The sequence below is a fragment of the Euprymna scolopes genome, chromosome 40, assembly GCF_053919585.1.
Source record: "Euprymna scolopes isolate OS-2025 chromosome 40, ASM5391958v1, whole genome shotgun sequence".
Lineage (NCBI taxonomy): Eukaryota > Metazoa > Mollusca > Cephalopoda > Sepiida > Sepiolidae > Euprymna > Euprymna scolopes.
The window spans coordinates 35,834,895-35,858,107 of NC_136521.1; positions in this window are offsets into that span (position 1 = coordinate 35,834,895).

Consider the following 23,213-nt stretch of genomic DNA (forward strand, 5'->3'; position numbering starts at 1 on the left):
GGTTCGCACTTCGAAACAAAATGAAACTGCTACAGCCCGCTTTCTTCTATATAACTTCCCGCAATCATTTAATTCGTTTGCTTCCACCACGCTCGCATTCCTCGTGTCTGCTCGCCCGCGCGCGTGACCATGAATGCGATCACGCATGCGTAGCACGGAAGACCAGTTAGGTCGCATGCGTCTACACGCGCGCGACTCTAGGTATCACCCCGAAGAAAACCCTTGACTTACTCAGCCTCCACCCACTCCACTATGCAGGACGCTAGTTCATAAACTGTTTTCCCCGTCATCACCCCTATAACCGCCAGATATTCCCATTTCCGATTTTTTAAACAATTATTTTTAATGACTTTAACGAACACAGGTTCGACGCAAAATCTGACTTCTCTACAAAAATCTGACCCTAAGGGTCGAAACGAACTGATATTCTTCTTCTTCTTCTTCTTCTTCTTCTTCTTCTTCTTCTTCTTCTTCTTCCTCTTCTTCTTCTTCTTCTTCTTCTTCTTCTTCTTCTTCTTCTTATTATTATTATTCAATTACTCTTTTAGTGTTGGTCTCCTCATTGCTCTTGTTCTATTTTTCTTCTTCCTGTTCCTTTGCTCCTTTTATTTTTCATTTTTTTTTCTTTTTTACAAAGGAATCACCACTTATCAAGGCGCGAAGCCCACTCGAGGATATAGGTCAATGAGTCTACAGTGGTCAAAGGGAACATGTCATAGCAATCGTTACTAGTGGAAATTTGGTAATTTGGATTACTTAAGGGGAACGGCTCATCAGGAACTTGTTTACATTAGACTTGAAGACAACCATATTGTATATATATTATTTTTAATTGGAATTCCTTATTTAGATGAATTTAGATAATTCATTTATTGTAGACTATTATCCTCATCTTTTTTAATTGTCGTTTCACGACGTTTCGGCCAACTATTCCTCTGGCTTTCGTCAGGTGGCAACCGCGATGGGATAGGAACTCCGAATCTCCTAACTACATTCTCAGCAATTACTGCCATCCATAGTTGTTGTCGTCTCACCTCGTTTTTCGCCCCAAAGAAAGATAAGGATAATAGTCCGCAATAAATAAATTAATAAATAATACTCATCTCAATAATGAATTCCAATTAAGAATAATATATATATATATATATATACAATAATATATACAATTCGGTACGGACCCGACCATGGAAGATCAGATAATAAATAAACGAGGATTTATAAGACCAAAAATCCAACCTTGATTGCCCGTGGCGCAGTGGATAGAGACTTTGAATCTCTACGGTTCCAGGTCAGAATTGTCTGAAGATAGCGGTTTCAATCCTACCCAAAGCCGGCCCGATGCTTACCTGGCCAGATGTAAAAGCTCAATAAAACCAAATAGGAAATAGAGCTTATAATAGGAACAAAGAATTAATAAAACATGTTAAAACATTTTAAGAAGAATTAAAAACATATTTAATTTTCAAAAAGGAAACGCAAGTTTAGTGGATTGTCCTGAAAGGCCTTCGACAAGGTATGGCATAAGGGTCTACTTCACAAGATTTCCAGCTACGGTATTACTGGAAATGTTTTCTCAATCATTAAATCATTTTTCTCCAATAGGCTCATAAGAGTAGTGGTAGATGGACAAAAATCGGAGGCCTGCAATATAAATGCTGGAGTCCCTCAGGGGTCAATCCTGGGCCCAACTCTCTTCCTGATCTACATCAATGACCTCCCTAAACACATACTTAAATCATTCGTTGACATCTATGCCGATGACACGACCATCTACGGCAACACATCAAAGGCTGTAAATGACAAAGTTCTCTCTGATTCTCTCTCCTCTGATCTTGAGCGCGTGGTTCAGTGGGGGGAAGATGTGGCTGGTTACCTTTAATGCATCCAAAACCAAACTCCTATGCTTACATCATCAACGCTCTGATCCCCATCTGGCATCAATTGTGATGGATGGCTCTCGTCTGGGTGAGGCCCCGTGTTTTGACAAGCTTCTGGGTTTGACCTTTACTCCTGATCTGAAATAGAACACGTACATCAAGTCTGTTGCCAAGGTCGCTGGAAAGATGGTGGGATCCTTCTACCGCTCCAGAAGATATCTCACTACTGATGCAATTCTCTATCTATATAAAAGCCAAGTACGTCCAAGGATGGAATACTGTTGCCATATCTGGGCAGGAGCTGCTAAAAACAGCCTATCCTGCCTTGACAGAGTACAAAATAGACTTCGTGGCTTAGTGGGGGATGCCCTTTTCTCTACCCTGCAACCTCTCTCCCACAGAAGAGACGTTGCGAGCCTATCCTTGTTTTATCGTTATTTCCATGGCAGCTGCTCGTCTGAACTCCAATCTCTGGTCGCCCCTCGCCAATCTTTCACAAAAAACACCCGTCTAGCTGAATCCACTGTGAAAAATTTCCCCCACTCTATATCTGTGCCTAAATCAAAACGCGGATTCCATGAACAAAGCTTCTTTCTTAGAACTGCACGCCTGTGGAACTCTGTTCCGTCTGCCTGCTTCCCACCGGACTACAACTTGGATGTCTTCAAGTCCAATGTTAACAAATTCGTAATGAACCGCCCCCTTAAGTAAACGCTTTATCAAATCTCCACACTAACGTAATGTACTTGCAATAACCCTTATCTTTGAGTGGCTTCCGGGCCTTGATAAGTGGTGATCACTGTGTCAAAAAAAAAAAATCCGAGGAGTTTCGAAAGAAATACTTTCCTTCTCATCAAAGGGTGGGAATTAGCAAAATGCGGAATCGGATTTTGCTTGCAAAATATTTAATGAAACTACAAGTAAGCCATAGAGCTTACTTGGTAAAAGTTAAAAAATAGTGAAGCAGAGGGAAACTCCGCTGAGTAAGGACAATCCACTTAATTTGTGTCTCCTTTTTGAAAATTAAATATGGTTTTAATTCTTCTTAAAGTGTTTTTTAACATGTTTTATATACTCGCAATGATGCTGCACATTTTCCGAGGTTTAATGAAAACCAACAAATTTTCCACCCTCCCATACTTTTATTGTTATCAAAATCGGTAAAATCGCTCATTTTTAATTAAATCGATTGATTGCCTGCGCTAGTAGGAGACTTCGCGGTGTACCGGAAAGAAAACTCCATATGCCTTCCTGCAATGATTTAGTCCAAAATACAATGTAGTCTATATTGCACTGTAGAGAATCTACTGTTGATTTTATAAAATCATCTGTGAATAATCGCTTCACTTAAAGTTTAAAATGCAGAAGCCAAGTATCATGGTTGAATTGTGGTCTTAACAGAAACATATATTTCGAACGCGCCCAAAGATCCAACTATTGATTTTATGGAATTGTTTTTACATAATAACTTGAATTAAAGCTAAACATACACAAGTTAAGTATCGCGGTTCAATTGTGCTGCAAAATAAACTCATCAATTCGGACACGGCCCTGTCTTATAAAAGAGTCTAACAGCTTATTTTATAGGCTGGACCTTATGCTTTTGCGGTTATAAAACTTCTCAAATATACTTGTAATGTTAGCTTATATAAAAAAATGTTATCTTTAGTCAAAATCGAACTTCGATTATCGATTATTGACATTATCTGACGCATTTCGATATCAAAACCTACGTAAGAACACTCCCAGACATATCACGTACCTTCCTGAGAAATTATTAAAAACCTTTGGTTCGAGTCCATAGGGAACGAGCACGCACACAAAGTTCCTTATATATATATATATATATATATATATATATATATATATATATATATATATATATATATATATATATATATAGGGTATCCACAAAGTCTGGCTGCATAATCTAAACGGTGCCAACAAAGTCTGGCTGCATAATCCACACGGTGCCCACAAAGTCTGACTACATAATCTACAGGGTGTCCACAAAGTCTGGCTACATAATGTAGCCAGACTTTGTGGACACCCTATATATATGTATATATATATATATATATATATATATATATATATATATATATGTATATATATATGTATATATATATATTTATATATATTTATATGTATATATATATATTTATATTCCATATATGTATATATATATATATATATATATATATATTTATATATATTTATATGTATATATATATATATATATATATTTATATATATTTCCGATTCCAATACAATTACCTATTCTGTATTAAATTCCTGATTCCAATACAATTACCGATTCCGATTCTTTATAAATCTGTAAATATTTAACTATAAAGTTGTTATTTTTCACGATCACCGTAAAAACGCATGGTAAATGTGAAGATATTTTCCTCAAACGTAAGGATATACTTGTGAGTGATGCTGTATCTATTTAAGTTTTACTCATAGTTTAAAATTAATATATATTCATTATTTTAGTAATACTACTAACGGGAGAATATATTTGTTTATAGAAAATTATAACTTGAGAAGACTTCCATGGGGTCTTCCAGAAGTTGCTGGGATTCAGCTAGACGGGTGTTTTTTGTGAAAGATAATGGACAATTAAAAGAATCGTTTTTGGCATCAGAAACTAGGCACAAATTTGTTCGATTCCGATACCACAAAAATTTCCGATATTTTCGATTCCCGATTCCGAATCCGATTAATCGTCCCAACACTAATACATATATATATATATATATATATATATATATATATATATATATATATATATATATATATATATGGAAAGACAGAGTGAGTGCGTGTGTGTGTGTGTGTAGTGAGAGAGAGAGAGAGAGAGAGAGAGAGAGAGAGAGACACGGACAGACAGACAGACAGACAAACAGAGGTAATTATAATATTTACGAGGTACCTTAAATGAATTTCTACACTTTTTGTTTACAGGCATTTAAAATTTTCGTAGTCTCTTGAAAATTCAGTATGTTATTGCTACGTATCTTATGAGATGACAGACCAGTTTTTATGAATCAGCTTCAAATTAACAATTACAGCAGGAATTGGAATACACCCTACTAAAGCCTGATTGTCACAACTGGTGAATTTCAAAAATGTAATCTGGTTGTGAGAACACGATGTGCAATAAAATTCTGTTTTAAACTTGGAAAAATGTCACAGAAACATATGGAATGTCGCAGAAACATATGGAATGTCACAGAAACGTATGGAATGTCACATAAAAATATAGAATGTCACAGAAATATATGGAATGTCACAGAAACGTATGGAATGTCACATAAAAATATAGAATGTCACAGAAATATATGGAATGTCACAGAAACGTACGGAATGTCACAGAAACATATGGAATGTCACAGAAACATATGGAATATCACAGAAACGTATGGAATGTCACAGAAACATATGGAATGTCACAGAAACATATGGAATGTCACAGAAACATATGGAATGTCACAGAAACGTATGGAATGTCACAGAAACATATGGAATGTCACAGAAACATATGGAATGTCACAGAAACATATGGAATGTCACAGAAACATATGGAATGTCACAGAAACATATGGAATGTCACAGAAACGTATGGAATGTCACAGAAACATATGGAATGTCACAGAAACATATGGAATGTCACAGAAACGTATGGAATGTTTCAGACTGCTTTTGGACCATTTTGTATGAATCAAGCATCTTTTTTGAGTGGCACAAGAGATTCAAGAAAGGCAGGGAGGCTGTGAGGGATGATTAGAGGTGTAAGAGGAGTAATGAAGTCAAAACACAAGAGTTGACTGACCAAATAAAAATTGGATAAGAATAGTCGTGTGTCTATAGGGACGCTAAGTGCACAGTTTGATGTCAGTGTGGGACCTGTACATTATTGGCAATGAACGGGAGATTTGCGCGAATTTGTCACAAGAGTGTAATCCACAACTTCATCCTTGTCACAGACTATTTTACCAAGATTGACATCAAGACAGTTCCTCACTCTGCCTATAGTCCAGACCTTGCTCTCTGTGACTTTTAGTTATTCCCTAAGCTCAAGGAAAACCTTAGAGGCTGTCGTTATGAGACAATTGAAAGATGAAAGAGACTCATTGGCACGCTCACTCAAGAAGACTTCCACATGGCCTTCCAGAAGTTGTTGGAATGATACAACAAGTGCATTGCAGCTGGAGGAGATTACTTCGAAGGGAACTAGAGTTTCATGTGTGTACTATCAATAAAAGTGCCTGCACGAAAAAGGTTTGGACACTTATTGAAGGAATCTCGTACATATGACTTCATATCCACTTTTTTTGTAATTCAAATAATTATTTAAACAAAATTATACGAAATGCATTTAGTATTCATATAAGAATTAGTTTGAAATTTAAAAGGGAAATACGACTATTGAGCGAAACCAAGTTGAAGATTTTTGGTTAAATTCTTAGAACGAGACGCGCAATTGCCCGGGATTGAATGTTCAACGAATGTTCCATACTTCTAATATTCTCAATATTTATCGAAATCGGTTAAGTTGCCTAGTTTTCAATTAAATCAATTGTCTTCTCTAAACGGAAACTCACCGCAGTACATTGGGAGGCAGATTTACATGCCTGCACGCATAAACTTACTCCTGGTTACAGTATATAGTACTGTGGAGAACCTTCTGTGGGTTTTATAAAAAATATTTTAATATAATGGCTTGAATTAAACTTTCAAATACATAAGTCAACTATTATGGTTCAATTGTGTTTTAAAGATGAAACATTTTTTAACGCGCCCCCTATATAAGGACATTTATATTAGTCAAAATCGGATTATTTTATTTGTACTTCGGATTTGTTCGATTATCGATTTTCGATACTTATCGGAGGCATTCCGATACAAAATCTATCCAAGAACACTCCCAGACACATAAAGTAAATTAGTGTGAAATTAAAAAAAAATCGGGTTAGCTGTTTTGGAGTTCATAAGCAACGAACTCCCACTTACAGACATACAGACAGACAAAAGGTAGGGATTATTTGTATATGCTATGTACAGACACTAGTGTTTCATCTTTTCGGGAATCATATATATATATATATATATATATATATATATATATATATATTGAGTAAGATGATTGATAATTTATAATTAAAAATTAAAAATTAAAAATCGGTCTCATAAGGAAGAACAAACAAAAAATAAAACTAGCATTTTTTTTAGGTAAGGCAGATGTATCTTTTAATGGTTCGCCTTCTAAAAATCGTAAGTATCATCGTTAAAGCATTTAAAAAAAACACAAATATTTTAGCTGAGGAGATTTTGTTTCAAAAAACTATATGATAAAATTATTGTCCAAGACTTATTGTCTATCTCAATAAAAACATCGTTTCCGAAACAATCGTACAATTTATTGATTTGTTTGTTCTTCTTATGAAACCGATTTTTAATTTTTAATTTTTATTTTTAATTATAAATTATCAATCATCTTACTCAATATTAAAATAGGTCTAGGATATCGAGCTTATTATATATCTGCATTGCAATGAGCACTATTTTCTTTTATTTTAATTGTATTAATTTATTAATACATTAAAATATACTCTGCTCTTCGGACTGTTGTTCTAATCCCCTTAATATATATATATATATATATATATATATATATATATATATATATATATATGTGTGTGTGTATGTGTGTGTGTGTGTACATGTAAAAAGCATTCTTAAAAAGAAATGAAAATGGTTAAAGAAATTGTTTGATTAACTTTAACAATTAAGACATGAGATTAATTTGAAAATTTACACTTTTCTAAACTAAAGTAAAATATAACAATTTAGTTTAATATAACAATTTAAGTTAAATTGAATCTAAAAATTACCTTGGATTTATATTATGTAATGTACGTTTGAAAAAAATTAAATTTATCTAAAATTTAGCAATTAATATATAAATATAAACATTTAAACTAACATTTAAAAAAAAAAAATTATGAAAGGAGGCCCCCAGAACACTAATAAAACCAAGTTTCTAATCAATCTGTTTTATTAGTATTTAAAATATATCCTCAAATAACGTGATCCTTTTAATATGACAACATGACACTTTAATAAGTAATATTTTAATCTGAAATATGTGGGTTTGAAAAAAATCACCAATCTACACAAGCACCTTATTTTTTCTTGTATTTTTTTACTTATTCTCCATTTGATTTTCCATAAATTTTTGGAATTTATACTAATTTCAAGAGTTCCCGTTAGTACGTAATAATGTGTTCATCTGAAATGTGTCGTTTTTAATCCATACAAGCACCTTTATTTTTCTTCTGATTCATTTTACATAATTTTTGGAATTTATATTAATTTCGACATGACAGGTAATTATGTTTTCACCTGAAATGCGTTGATTTAAAAGATCACCAATATACGTAAACACCTTCTGGCTTACTTGTAATTATTTCTTTACTGGTTCAGTTTTCGTAATTCTTGGGATTTATGCAAATTTGGATATGACAAGTAAGTACATAATAATTTTTCATCTGTAATGAGTTGGTTTAAGAGATCACCAACCGACATAAACATCTACTTTTTATTGTAATTATTATTATTATTATTATTATTATTATTATTATTATTATTATTATTATTATTATTATTATTATTATTATACTGTATGCACATTTCGATATGGCACGTAAGTATGTAATAATGTTTTCACCTGAAAGACGTTGGTTTCAAAGTTTCACCAAATCTATACAAAGCCGTTTTCAAAGCACTGATAAAACCAAGTTTTTTATACCACCTGTTTTATATGTATTAAAATGTCATCAAATAACTTGACAGTTACAAATTTAGTATATTTCATAGTATAAAAAATAGTAGTTGATTATCTCTATTTGTATATACGTGTCTTTCTCTCTATTTATATGTAATTTTCCATTTGGGCAAGATCAATGTGTAGTATCTGTTCTTCAGATGCTGCACTTCCATTTCTTGTTCTCTTTTGGTAGAGGAGCAGTTTTACAACAGAAACTTTTGAATAACTTTTTTTCAGACGAAAAATTTTTAAATTCTTTAAAAAACAAAAGTTTTTTAATGAAATAAAGAACAGATTTTATAGGGTTCTTAACAAAATATTCAGTATATAACGAGAAAAATATCAAGATAATTTCAAACCTCGAAAAACAATATAAATTTGAAATCTAGCCAATTATATCCACGCAATCGAAAGCGCCTATTATTTTGATAAACAGAAGCATTAGAAAAGAAAACACACGCATATATATATATATATATATATATATATATATATATATATATATATATATATATATATATATATATATATATATATATATATGTATATATATATATATATATATATATCAACTTTGTCCTTCTGTGTATGTAAGTACGTTCCTTAGAGACTCCGAAACGGCTGAACAGATTTTCTTTAAAATTTATAGAATTTAATGTATAATCTGGGAGTTATCTTAGTTAAATTTTGTCTCAGAATACCCCGATAGTTACCGAAAATCGATAATTGAAAACGATATTATAATTTATCTATAATCGGTAAAACCATTTTTCCATGCCGGCGCTCAGCAACAATGACAGAACAATGGGCCGTGGAATTCAATTGTGGGTAAGTTGATAGCGTTTATTTATTTATTTATTTATTTATTTATTTTTTTGCATGAAGTGTCTGGTAGGTTCAAACTACGCACATGAATTTATTTTTTTTTTTCATTAACTGCAACGAATTTTATAAGACTTGAAAGTTGACGTGTTATTTTTTATTTTTACTGTTTTGCATGACGTGGTCTGTAGGTTCAAACACCGCACGTAAATTTCTTAATGTTTTTTTTTTTCGTTAACTAGAAAGAAGTTTATATAAAACATTTTTTATAAATAGGTCAGTAGGTTCTCTAGAGTGCAATGTAGAATAACATATATTTTAGACTAAGTTACTGCATGGAGGCATGTGAAACTTCTTCCCGGGCGATTTCGCGGATTTCGATGACAATAAAACTATAGGAGTGTGAAATATTCGTTGATCATCATTCAATCCCGGGCAACGTCAGGTCTCCCTGCTAATATATGTATATATATATATATATATATATATATATATATATATATATATATGTATATATATATATTAATTTAGGCAGTATTCCTTCATACAGGCAAACATTATTAAAAACAACAGAGATACCTTGCTTAATGATTCTTTTTTTTCATTTTTTCGATCTTTCGTAAGATTTTTTTAACTTCAAGATGGAAGGTATTTACAAATGTTCCATGGTTCAGACGAGCGCTTTCGATTCTTTCTTGAATCATCATCAGGTGGAGATAAAATATTAAAAATAGAAGTGAAATATATAGTTACGAATGATAAAAAGAGTCAATGAAAAGTCGATTAAAATATACATTTACGAGTGATAAAAAACTCGATTAAAAATTAGGATGATAAAAGGCAATGTTAGTAAAACCAGTCGTATACTGGTTATGCTAAACATTTCAGCACATTATTGCTACTTTCAAAATTAATGCTATTTATAGATGGGTGCTGGGTTTTTATATAACGTGCTTCAAGTATTTTTAATTTTTTACAATAACTTTCTCGTTGCAAAATCCTTGTGTAGTCCACGAGGACCTTTCTAAGATAAGAGGGGGGACAGTTATGTTGATTTGTTAAATGCTGGTATATTGAGCTAGTACTGTTCAAATGCATCGTTAATCGAAGGGACAATGTTTAAATGTTCAGCATAACCAGTATACGATCACGCGTAGTCTAGTATATATATATATATATATATATATATATATATATATATATATATATATATATATGTATATATATATATGTATATATATATAAAATCTAAAAAAATAAATATATATATATATAAAATCTAAAAAATAAAAAATATATATTTATTAAAATAAAAAAATATATATTTATTAAAAAATATATATATTTAGTAATATATATATTTATTATATTTATTAAATATATATTATATTTATTAAATATATATATTATATTTATTAAATATATATAAATATATATATTATATTTATTAAATATATATATTATATTCATAATATACATAAATATATATTATATTTATTAAATATATATATATTTAATATATATATTATATATATATTAATATGTATATATTATATATATGATATATACATATTATATATATATTATATATATATTATATATATATTACATATATTATATATATTATATATATATTATTTTATGTATATATCATATATATTATATATATTATATTATATATATATATATATTATATATATTATATATATATTATATATATATTATATATATTATACAAATATTATATATATATTATATATATTATATATATTATATTATATATATATTATATATATATTATATTATATATATTATATATATTATATATATATTATATTATATATATATATTATATATTATATATATATGTATTATATATATATTATATTATATTATATATATTATATTATATATTTATATTACATTATATTATATATTTATATTATATTATATTATATATTTATATATAATATAATATATAATATATATAATTTATATATATATTATATATAATATATAATATATATAATTTATATATATATAAATATAATTTATATATAATATAATTTATATATGATATATATAATATAATTTATGTATATAATATATATAATATAATATATATAATATAATATATAATATATACAATATATATAATATATATAATATAATATAATGTATATAATATAATATAATAATATAATGTATGTAATACAATATAATAATATAATATATATAAAATAATATATATAATATTATTTACATATATTACATATAATATAATTTGTATATATAATATATATAATATAATTTATAGATAATATAATTTATATATAATATAATTTATATATAATATAATTTATATATAATATATATATTATATATTTATATTATATTATACATATTATATTATATTATATTATTATTATATTATATTATATATATATATTATATTATATTATATATATATTATATTATATATATTATATATATATATTAAATATATATATATATTATATATATTATATGTATATATATACCATATATTTTATATATATATATTATATATATTATATATATTATATATATATATTATATGTTATATATATATTATATATATTATATATATTATATATATATTTTATATATATTATATATATATATATTAATATATCTATATTATATATTATATGTATTAACTATATATATTATATTTATAATATATATAAATATATATATTATATTTATTAAATATATATATCATATTTATTAAATATATATATTATATTTATTAGATATATATATTATATTTATTAAATATATATTATTATATTTATTAAATATATATATTTATTAAAAAATAAAATATATATATTTAAAAAAAAATAAATATATATATATATATATAAAATCTAAAAAATAAAAAATATATATAAAATCTGTTTACACAAAGAGCATCGCTTTATACGCTAATGGTAATTCGTGTATCACTTCTCAATATGCCTAACTTAAGATGAGGAGCATTTTATATATATATAACTCAAGATAAGGAGCATTTTTTATAACTCAATATATAACTCAAGGAGCATTTTTTTATAACTGAAGAAAAGGAGCATTATATATATATATATATATATATATATATATATATATATATATATATATATATATAATGCTCCTTATCTTGAGTTAGGCATATTGAGAAGTGATACACGAATTAGCATTAGCATATAAAGCGATGCTCTTAGTGTAAACAAATCGGGCTAAGGTATTTCGGACGATGTCAAAACAGCAGCCGCCGATTAGCGTAATGGTTAGGTTTCAATCCTGGCTTGAAGTAGTTGCCTGTCTTGTCGCGCTGATGAGCTGCGAAACAGTACCGTATGCGGATCACTGTATATATTTACGTAGTTTTTATTGTTGATTTTTTTAAACGATATTAAGATTAGCATCTTCACCTTGAAGATCGGATGTTTGTTTTTTTGTTTTTAGAAACTGCCCATTTTTTATTTTGGACGTAAGCAAATAATATTTTTATTTACTTATTTATTTTTAAACTAATCTACGTACATACATGTTTCGGGGCCCTACCCCTCGTCACCGTAGCTTGACTGTTATTAGGACTCGAACCCTGAACCTTATGTATTTCAGTCTAGCGTCTTATTCATTACGCTATGATGCCATAGACGATTTACTGTTTAGTTTTGATCGTTTTATATATATTTACGTAGTTTTTGTTGTTGATTTTTTAAACGATATTGAGATTAGCGTCGTCACCTTGAATATATGTACTACCAGGCCGCCCGGCATTGCCCGGTCGTAAAATACGCTTAAATGTGATATTTTGATTAATGCATATTTCTTGTTTATTACTATATCATCACATAGAAAAATAATAGGTAAAGATTAAGCTTAGAAAAGTAAAAGGACTTATTTCTCTGATTATATATAAATGCCATTTTGTTTATTAATATTGCAGCAGAAAGAATTTTTTTAAAATTCAATTTAACATTATATATAAATTCTTAAAGCTGCAATATTTTAAGTTATAAATTTAATGTATTTTTTACGAGAATATCTTGTCATTTTCTTTTCCAGTTTTAAGAATTAGTCCTTTTACTTTTCAAAGCTTAATCTTAACTATATTACTTTTCATGCTCGCATTTTTCTATGTAATCCATGATTTTTCCGGACTTTGCTTTGAAATAATATTTTATTTTTTGTGTTCAGTATCGTACGCATCGTCAACAATCTATAAAAAATATTACCAACTTCTTAAATGTATAAATTAAAAAAAAATCAAATGTAACTCTTTCTATATAATCCAAATAAGATTCCCGCTATGATTTATAAATGTGTCGACGACAAAAAAGTTGCCATGGTAACAACAGCCAATCAGAAGAAACAGTCTCTAACGTTCTTGACTAAATCTGAAGATTTTTGAACACCAGTAATTTTCTAATAATTTGCTTTATTAAACGAAAATTTCAAAATATAGCTGGGAAGATGACCTATGAACTTTAAAAATTGTTTTAAATTTGGTCGCAAAATGAGTGAGTGGTGAAGCTATAAAGCAGTTCTAAATGAGTAAAATTAACGCTTAACCGGTAATTTTTGAATGATATTGGATCCAATATATAGTAATGATTTAAAAAGTTAAAAAAAAAAAATGACTCGTGCGCCACCACCGAAAATCAAAACCAAACCGTTTCGCTTACGATTTATTTTTTTCTTTTAACGTTAATTCCTGATTTATGAATTTTATTGCATATCGTTCTTCTAAAGTGTCTTCACGTCCAGATTGCATTTTCGAAATTTACCAGCTTTGATAATCAGTCTTTAGTAGGGTGTATTCCAATTTCTGCTGTAGCTGGTCATTTAAACCTGAAATCATAAAAACTGGTCACATATCTCAAAAGATGTATTGCAAGAACATACTGAATTTTCAAATGTCTACGACAATTTTAAATGCCTGTACAAAAATAGTCTAGAAACTTATTTAAGGCACCTCGCATATATGTATGTATGTGTGTGTGTGTGCTTATGTTTAAGTGTATGTGTGTGTATGTGTGTGTTTGTGTACTTATGTTTCAGTATATGTGTGTGTATGCGTATGTGTGTGTGTGTACTTATGTTTCAGTATATGTGTGTGTGTGTGTATGTGTGTGTGTACTTATGTTTCAGTATATGTGTGTGTATGTGTATGTGTATGTGTGTGTGTGTACTTATGTTTAAGTGTATGTGTGTGTATGTGTGTGTGTTTGTGTACTTATGTTTCAGTATATGTGTGTGTGTGTGTACTTATGTTTAAGTGTATGTGTGTATGTGTGTATGTGTGTGTGTGTACTTATGTTTCAGTATATGTGTGTGTATCTGTTCGTCTGTTGTGTTATCATTAAAAGGGTCTAAACCTGAGGTCAGCCGACAGTGAGCGTTGGACAAAGGTGCTTCATCCAAAGGAGACAAAGGTCCGTAAATCGAGCGCCGTATACTTATATCCTTTGTTACCATGACAACGACTTGAACCAGGTGACCTTACATATTTGACATGGGGTCACCTTACCGATTTTGATAGCGCTCACCTTTCTACCTGACTGCTTTCGTTTATATCTGAGCCGCAACTGCGAACCTTGATGAGAACAGAACTTGGAGTAAGAAAGGCTATTTAGATGGATTGATATATTATGAGATGAGCAAAGATGCATATCGATTTGGAGGTTTAGAGAGAGAGAGAGAGAGAGAGAGAGAGAGAGAGAAAGAGAGAGAGAGAAGGAGAGGGAGAAAAAGAAAACAAAAGAAGTTGTGGAGAGAAGTATGGAAGAGGAGCATATCTCTATCTCTCTCTCTCTCTCTCTCTCTCTATACATATATATATATATATATATATATATATATATATATATATATATATATATATATATATAGAGAGAGAGAGAGAGAGATAGATAGATAGATAGATAGATAGATAGATAGGTAGATAGATAGATAGAGAGAGAGAGTGACCCCAAAAAACAAAAGCTAAATGGAGGCCATCTAGAACATATGCTGTAGAACGGAGAAATAAAGGCCAAAAATCTTAGTGTTTTGATGTGATATTTTGAATATAATAAACTAGTTATGACCAAAGTTTCATTTCATTCGAACAAAACACGAAGAAACGGGGCCTAATTAGATTTGGTGTCCGTTTTTTGGGGTCACCCTATATATATATAAAAACGATTAAAATATTGGCACAACGAGGGGGGAAAAAAAAAAGCGGGAGAAAAAATTCAAAGTTCCCCAAAGAGAAACAATGCGTTTGGTGTTTCTTTTTACCGGCACAAAGAAGGTTGATGCACCGCGATAGAGACGGCCTCCAAAATCTTTAAATGGTTTGTGGAGTCCGCTCTATGTAGCACCTCGAACCAATCTATTTTATATCTATCGGCACAGCACGGGTTGTCAACCAAATGCTGGCCAATAGCAGAGTCCAAGGCTGCAGAAGGAGGGAGACCACCAGACCCCATCCTCCCTTGTCTGATCTTCGATGGAACATGCTGGTTTATACGAGTCAAAATGTGCAATGATGTTCGCCCAACATAACCAGCATCGCACTGGCAGCTAAACTGATATACAATATTACTATTTTGGATGTAAAGCAAACTATCCTTGCGGAAAGACGGAAAAGCAGGTCTCGTAGTATATACCAAACGCAAGGACACCGAATTGAAGCAGTCGTAAATACTTCTTCGAATCTGTTTGGAAATTCTATTACTCCCCTCCCCAATCCACGGTAATTTCAAATAAACCGGGCATTTCTAGGGTCCAAACTTTTTAGGGGATTTAAAATCCGCAACCTTTTTGAAAATACAGTCATCAATAAGGTCAACAGAATAACCATTATTGATGAATATTTCCCTGATCTTATCGAGTTCAACATCTAATCTGTTAGGCGAACAGATCATATATATATATATATATATATATATATATATATATATATATATATATATATATATATATATATATATATATATAACAGTTTTTTTTTTATTATATTTCATTTTTCAAAAAAAATTGCAGTTATCTCCCTTGGATTTAAAATTTTAAATTTAGCGTCCTCAAAAAAGACGTTTTAACTGTTCATTAGTCCAGCGTTTTTAAATTAAAAGAAACTCTAAATAATTATTTCAACCATTTGGAGATAAGATAGAGCAGCATGGCCAAAGATATACTGGCTAAACATAAAACAAATTTTATGATGAAAATCAATAATCAAATTTCATAATAAAAATCAATAAGGTATTTGAATAAAAATTTATTTTTTTATTCTGAATTTATTTTTCTTTTTTCTCTTAATTTTATTCCTAAGTTTCTATTTTCATTATCAACATAAAATTAATAACTTCGTTCTCATGTTTTTAAATATTTGCAAGAAGGGAATTGAGAAGGATCAATTAATTAAAAAGAAAGAAAAAAATTAAAAGAAAAAAAAAATTGTAATAAAAGACCGAAGTAGAACGAAAAATAGAAAGTAAAAGAAATGCAGTAAAAAGAATAAAATTAGAAATAGATAAAGAAAGAAATAAAGGGGGGGGGGAGCAAACAGGACAAAAAATTAAAGGAAAAAAAAGCAAGTTTATTATAATAACGTCGTATTCCGGTCCGTTAATTTGTTCACAATTTGATTTATATATACAAAGATACACTGCTTCAGAAATAGATTTTATTACTGAAAACGACTCTTAAATGCTTTTATTCCTGCATCGTTTCTATACATACTATTTATTTAAAAAAAAAAAAAAAATCAAGATTCGAAAGGTGGTCTTATTTGCATATTACATTAAAAAAACTTGTTTTAATAATTGACTGTAAATCTTTAATGGAAAATAGTAAGAGAATTGCTTTAAATATTCTATTTAGAAATATTATATAAAGTTGATTTATTCAATTTATTTTTTATTTAATTTATATTTAATTTAATTTATTTTTAACTATTAGTATAACCAACGTGAGCTCCGTTTTAAAACGGAAGTAAGTTTTCGTTTAACGTATGAGTTATTTCCCTTTAAGCTATGAGATTTTATTTCCCTGCTGGAATTTCGTAGATGAATCTAAAGTATGGTCAACTTTCAGCAAAATCTTAGGATATTTGGTGTATCTTAAATAGTATGTAACTAACCCTTAACCCGACAACCTGGCAACGCCGGGTATATACAACTATTGAAGTGATAAAAAAGTTGATTAGGGCGGGGAAAAAGGATTAAAAAAAGACGAAATAAAATAAAGAAAGAATTAAAAGAAAGGAAAAAAGAAAAAACAAAAACAAAAAACAAAAAAACAACAAAAAAAAGACAAAGAAAGAATCATATTATTTTGGAAAAAAAAAAAAAAAATCCCAAAATTTCGAGCAAAGCATTCAATACTCTTTGAGACATATGAATGGATTCTTGTGTACTGAAAAAAGGGTGTGCTATGGAGGAGTCAGAGTCCGCTTTTTCCGAAAGAGTTGGGAATATGAGGGAGAATTAGGACGATTTAATTAGTTCTATCCCCGGCGTATCCAAAAGCGGTTATGTCCGTCTATCTGGTATTTTCAAATAGTATTTTCATTATTCCAACTCCGTTAAGTTTAAAATAGTATTTTTTACTCTGCTCTACCTCAAACAAGGCATGTTGTCACTTGGAATGTCATGGGCTACTATTTGGGATCATGTATAACAGAGGATTATAGGGAGTTGAAGCAAGATGTCTGTTTACATTACATTTAAACTTCTGCGGGTTAGTACAGTCAGGGAAGCAGGAAATCGGGAGAGAGGATTCCAAAGTCTAGCAGTCCGTAGGGGAAAAGCTATTAGATTAGAAAGCTTCCCGGTATCTTGAGAGCTCAACAGTGAAGAGGTGAGACTTCGCTGCTTATCGGTTTAGTCGGGTACATGTACGTCGATGGGTTACAAGTGCAACGAGTTCATCAGAACACATTCCGTTGTAAAATAGGCACAGCGATACAACATCACGGGAATGGGACACAGGTTGGACATTAGTTGACACTGCGGGATCTATTAGATTTTAGACATTTTGGGACTATACGAGTAAGTGATTAGCGGTAGATGTATCAACCCATATGCAGCAATAGTACTCCATGCATGAGCAAATTTTGTCGATGTAAATATATAGGATACTCTCTGGTGTGAGTAATAGCACTTTTTTTGATCTAAATATTTTACGTTTACAATAACATTTCATAGGGAAGTTTATCTCCGACCCCCAGCATCAACAGAGATTAAATCATTCCTATAATGATCTGGCCCCTGTGGATTGTGGTGTAATGCTGTTCTTGTACAGTTCTAGAAGGTCCACCATCACAGGCTTTGACCTCTCTTTTTTGTGAAGAGGTATGTTGCTAATCACCTGAAACGCCCTTACCGGGAAATACCTGCGGGGCTGCTCAGGCATTTTTGCAGGTCAGAGTGCCTCTCCTCGGGAGTCGCTGACTTCTCAATCCCGCTTCCCGATCCTGGTGTCTAAATTCTTGCAGTAGAAGAGAATTAAAAACTTGCATTGATCTAGCTCCCTTTTTATAGTCTTAACCCCTGATGTTAACAATGAAACATTTCTTTTTGTTTGGCCCCTGTACGTTTAAATAGAATTTCTTTTGTTTTAATCACTTAAGAATCAAATGATATTTTCTTAGTTCTGATTACCCTTAAATAAAATAAAATACGCACCAAGTGCGTTTGAAAGCCAAATCACAGCGCAATATTAGGAAAATAAATATTTTACTTGCTTGAAATTTATAATTTAAATAGTCAAACTCCATCCTCAGTATGTTGTTTTCATCCTTTTTTCTTCTTCTTTCTTGCCAAGTTGTAAAGTTGGAGAAAGAAAAGTCTGTAAAGATCCGCGCGTTGTCTCTCAGCGGTTGTATTTTGAAATATTTGAACTGTATGTTGGCAATGCGAGATTAACGTCAATGGTGTGAGTTTCATTATAGAAATGTTGACTTAATTTGAATAAAATAATATACGCCTCAATTCCTAATACTGCGTTGTGATTTGGCTTTCAAGCGCACTTGATGCGTAGTTTATTTTATTCAAATTAAAGCAACGTCTCTATAGTGGAACCCACACCGTTGATGATCACCTTTAGTTTGAAATAATATTTATTTGACCCGATTCTCTGAAGCATACAAATAGTATTTTCTTTAATATGGCCGTCTCTAGTCTGGAATAAGATTTTCATTGATTTGGCCCCTTTATTTTAAAATAGCATTTTTTCGTCTGACCACATAAGTTAGAAATAACATTTACATTCGTTTGACCATATAAGTTTGAAATAATATTTTTAGCCTCACCCTTTTAAGTTTTAGATAGTCTTTTCCTTAATTTCACCCCTTAATTTTAAAATAACATTTTTTCGTCTGACCACATAAGTTAGAAATAACATTTACATTCGTTTGACCATATAAGTTTGAAATAATATTTTTAGCCTCACCCTTTTAAGTTTTAGATAGTCTTTTCCTTAATTTCACCCCTTAATTTTAAAATAACATTTTTTCGTCTGACCACATAAGTTAGAAATAACATTTACATTCGTTTGACCATATAAGTTTGAAATAATATTTTTAGCCTCACCCTTTTAAGTTTTAGATAGTCTTTTCCTTAATTTCACCCCTTAATTTTAAAATAACATTTTTTCGTCTGACCACATAAGTTAGAAATAACATTTACATTCGTTTGACCATATAAGTTTGAAATAATATTTTTAGCCTCACCCTTTTAAGTTTTAGATAGTCTTTTCCTTAATTTCACCCCTTAATTTTAAAATAACATTTTTTCGTCTGACCACATAAGTTAGAAATAACATTTACATTCGTTTGACCATATAAGTTTGAAATAATATTTTTAGCCTCACCCTTTTAAGTTTTAGATAGTCTTTTCCTTAATTTCACCCCTTAATTTTAAAATAACATTTTTTCGTCTGACCACATAAGTTAGAAATAACATTTACATTCGTTTGACCATATAAGTTTGAAATAATATTTTTAGCCTCACCCTTTTAAGTTTTAGATAGTCTTTTCCTTAATTTCACCCCTTAATTTTAAAATAAGTTTGAAATAATATTTTTAGCCTCACCCTTTTAAGTTTTAGATAGTCTTTTCCTTAATTTCACCCCTTAATTTTAAAATAACATTTTTTCGTCTGACCACATAAGTTAGAAATAACATTTACATTCGTTTGACCATATAAGTTTGAAATAATATTTTTAGCCTCACCCTTTTAAGTTTTAGATAGTCTTTTCCTTAATTTCACCCCTTAATTTTAAAATAACATTTTTTCGTCTGACCACATAAGTTAGAAATAACATTTACATTCGTTTGACCATATAAGTTTGAAATAATATTTTTAGCCTCACCCTTTTAAGTTTTAGATAGTCTTTTCCTTAATTTCACCCCTTAATTTTAAAATAACATTTTTTCGTCTGACCACATAAGTTAGAAATAACATTTACATTCGTTTGACCATATAAGTTTGAAATAATATTTTTAGCCTCACCCTTTTAAGTTTTAGATAGTCTTTTCCTTAATTTCACCCCTTAATTTTAAAATAACATTTTTTCGTCTGACCACATAAGTTAGAAATAGCATTTACATTCGTTTGACCATATAAGTTTGAAATAATATTTTTAGCCTCACCCTTTTAAGTTTTAGATAGTCTTTTCCTTAATTTCACCCCTTAATTTTAAAATAACATTTTTTCGTCTGACCACATAAGTTAGAAATAACATTTACATTCGTTTGACCATATAAGTTTGAAATAATATTTTTAGCCTCACCCTTTTAAGTTTTAGATAGTCTTTTCCTTAATTTCACCCCTTAATTTTAAAATAACATTTTTTCGTCTGACCACATAAGTTAGAAATAACATTTACATTCGTTTGACCATATAAGTTTGAAATAATATTTTTAGCCTCACCCTTTTAAGTTTTAGATAGTCTTTTCCTTAATTTCACCCCTTAATTTTGAAATAACATTTTTTCGTCTGACCACATAAGTTAGAAATAACATTTACATTCGTTTGACCATATAAGTTTGAAATAATATTTTTAGCCTCACCCTTTTAAGTTTTAGATAGTCTTTTCCTTAATTTCACCCCTTAATTTTAAAATAACATTTTTTCGTCTGACCACATAAGTTAGAAATAACATTTACATTCGTTTGACCATATAAGTTTGAAATAATATTTTTAGCCTCACCCTTTTAAGTTTTAGATAGTCTTTTCCTTAATTTCACCCCTTAATTTTAAAATAACATTTTTTCGTCTGACCACATAAGTTAGAAATAACATTTACATTCGTTTGACCATATAAGTTAGAAATAATATTTTTAGCCTCACCCTTTTAAGTTTTAGATAGTCTTTTCCTTAATTTCACCCCTTAATTTTAAAATAACATTTTTTCGTCTGACCACATAAGTTAGAAATAACATTTACATTCGTTTGACCATATAAGTTTGAAATAATATTTTTAGCCTCACCCTTTTAAGTTTTAGATAGTCTTTTCCTTAATTTCACCCCTTAATTTTAAAATAACATTTTTTCGTCTGATCACATAAGTTAGAAATAACATTTACATTCGTTTGACCATATAAGTTTGAAATAATATTTTTAGCCACACCCTTTTAAGTTTTAAATAGTCTTTTCCTTAATTTCACCCCTTAATTTTGAAATAACATTTTTTCGTCTGATCACATAAGTTAGAAATAACATTTACATTCGTTTGACCATATAAGTTTGAAATAATATTTTTAGCCTCACCCTTTTAAGTTTTAAATAGTCTTTTCCTTAATTTCACCCCTTAATTTTGAAATAACATTTTTTCGTCTGATCACATAAGTTAGAAATAACATTTACATTCGTTTGACCATATAAGTTTTAAATAATATTTTTAGCCTCACCCTTTTAAGTTTTAGATAGTCTTTTCCTTAATTTCACCCCTTAATTTTAAAATAACATTTTTTCGTCTGATCACATAAGTTAGAAATAACATTTACATTCGTTTGACCATATAAGTTTGAAATAATAATTTTAGCCTCACCCTTTTAAGTTTTAGATAGTCTTTTCCTTAATTTCACCCCTTAATTTTAAAACAACATTTTTTCGTCTGACCACATAAGTTAGAAATAACATTTACATTCGTTTGACCATATAAGTTTGTAAATAATATTTTTAGCCTCACCCTTTTAAGTTTTAGATAGTCTTTTCCTTAATTTCACCCCTTAATTTTAAAATAACATTTTTTCGTCTGACCACATAAGTCAGAAATAACATTTACATTCGTTTGATTATATAAGTTTGTAAATAATATTTTTAGCCACACCCTTTTAAGTTTTAAATAGTCTTTTCCTTAATTTCACCCCTTAATTTTAAAATAACATTTTTTCGTCTGACCACATAAGTTAGAAATAACATTTACATTCGTTTGACCATATAAGTTTGAAATAATATTTTTAGCCACACCCTTTTAAGTTTTAAATAGTCTTTTCCTTAGTTTGACCCCTTAATTTTAAAATAGCATTTTTTCTGACCACATAACATTTTCTTTGGTTTTACCACATCCGTTTGAAATAATATTTTTGGTCTAATCCCCTAAAGGGTTCAATAGTATTTTCCTTAGTATGAACCCTTAAATCTGAAATAGCA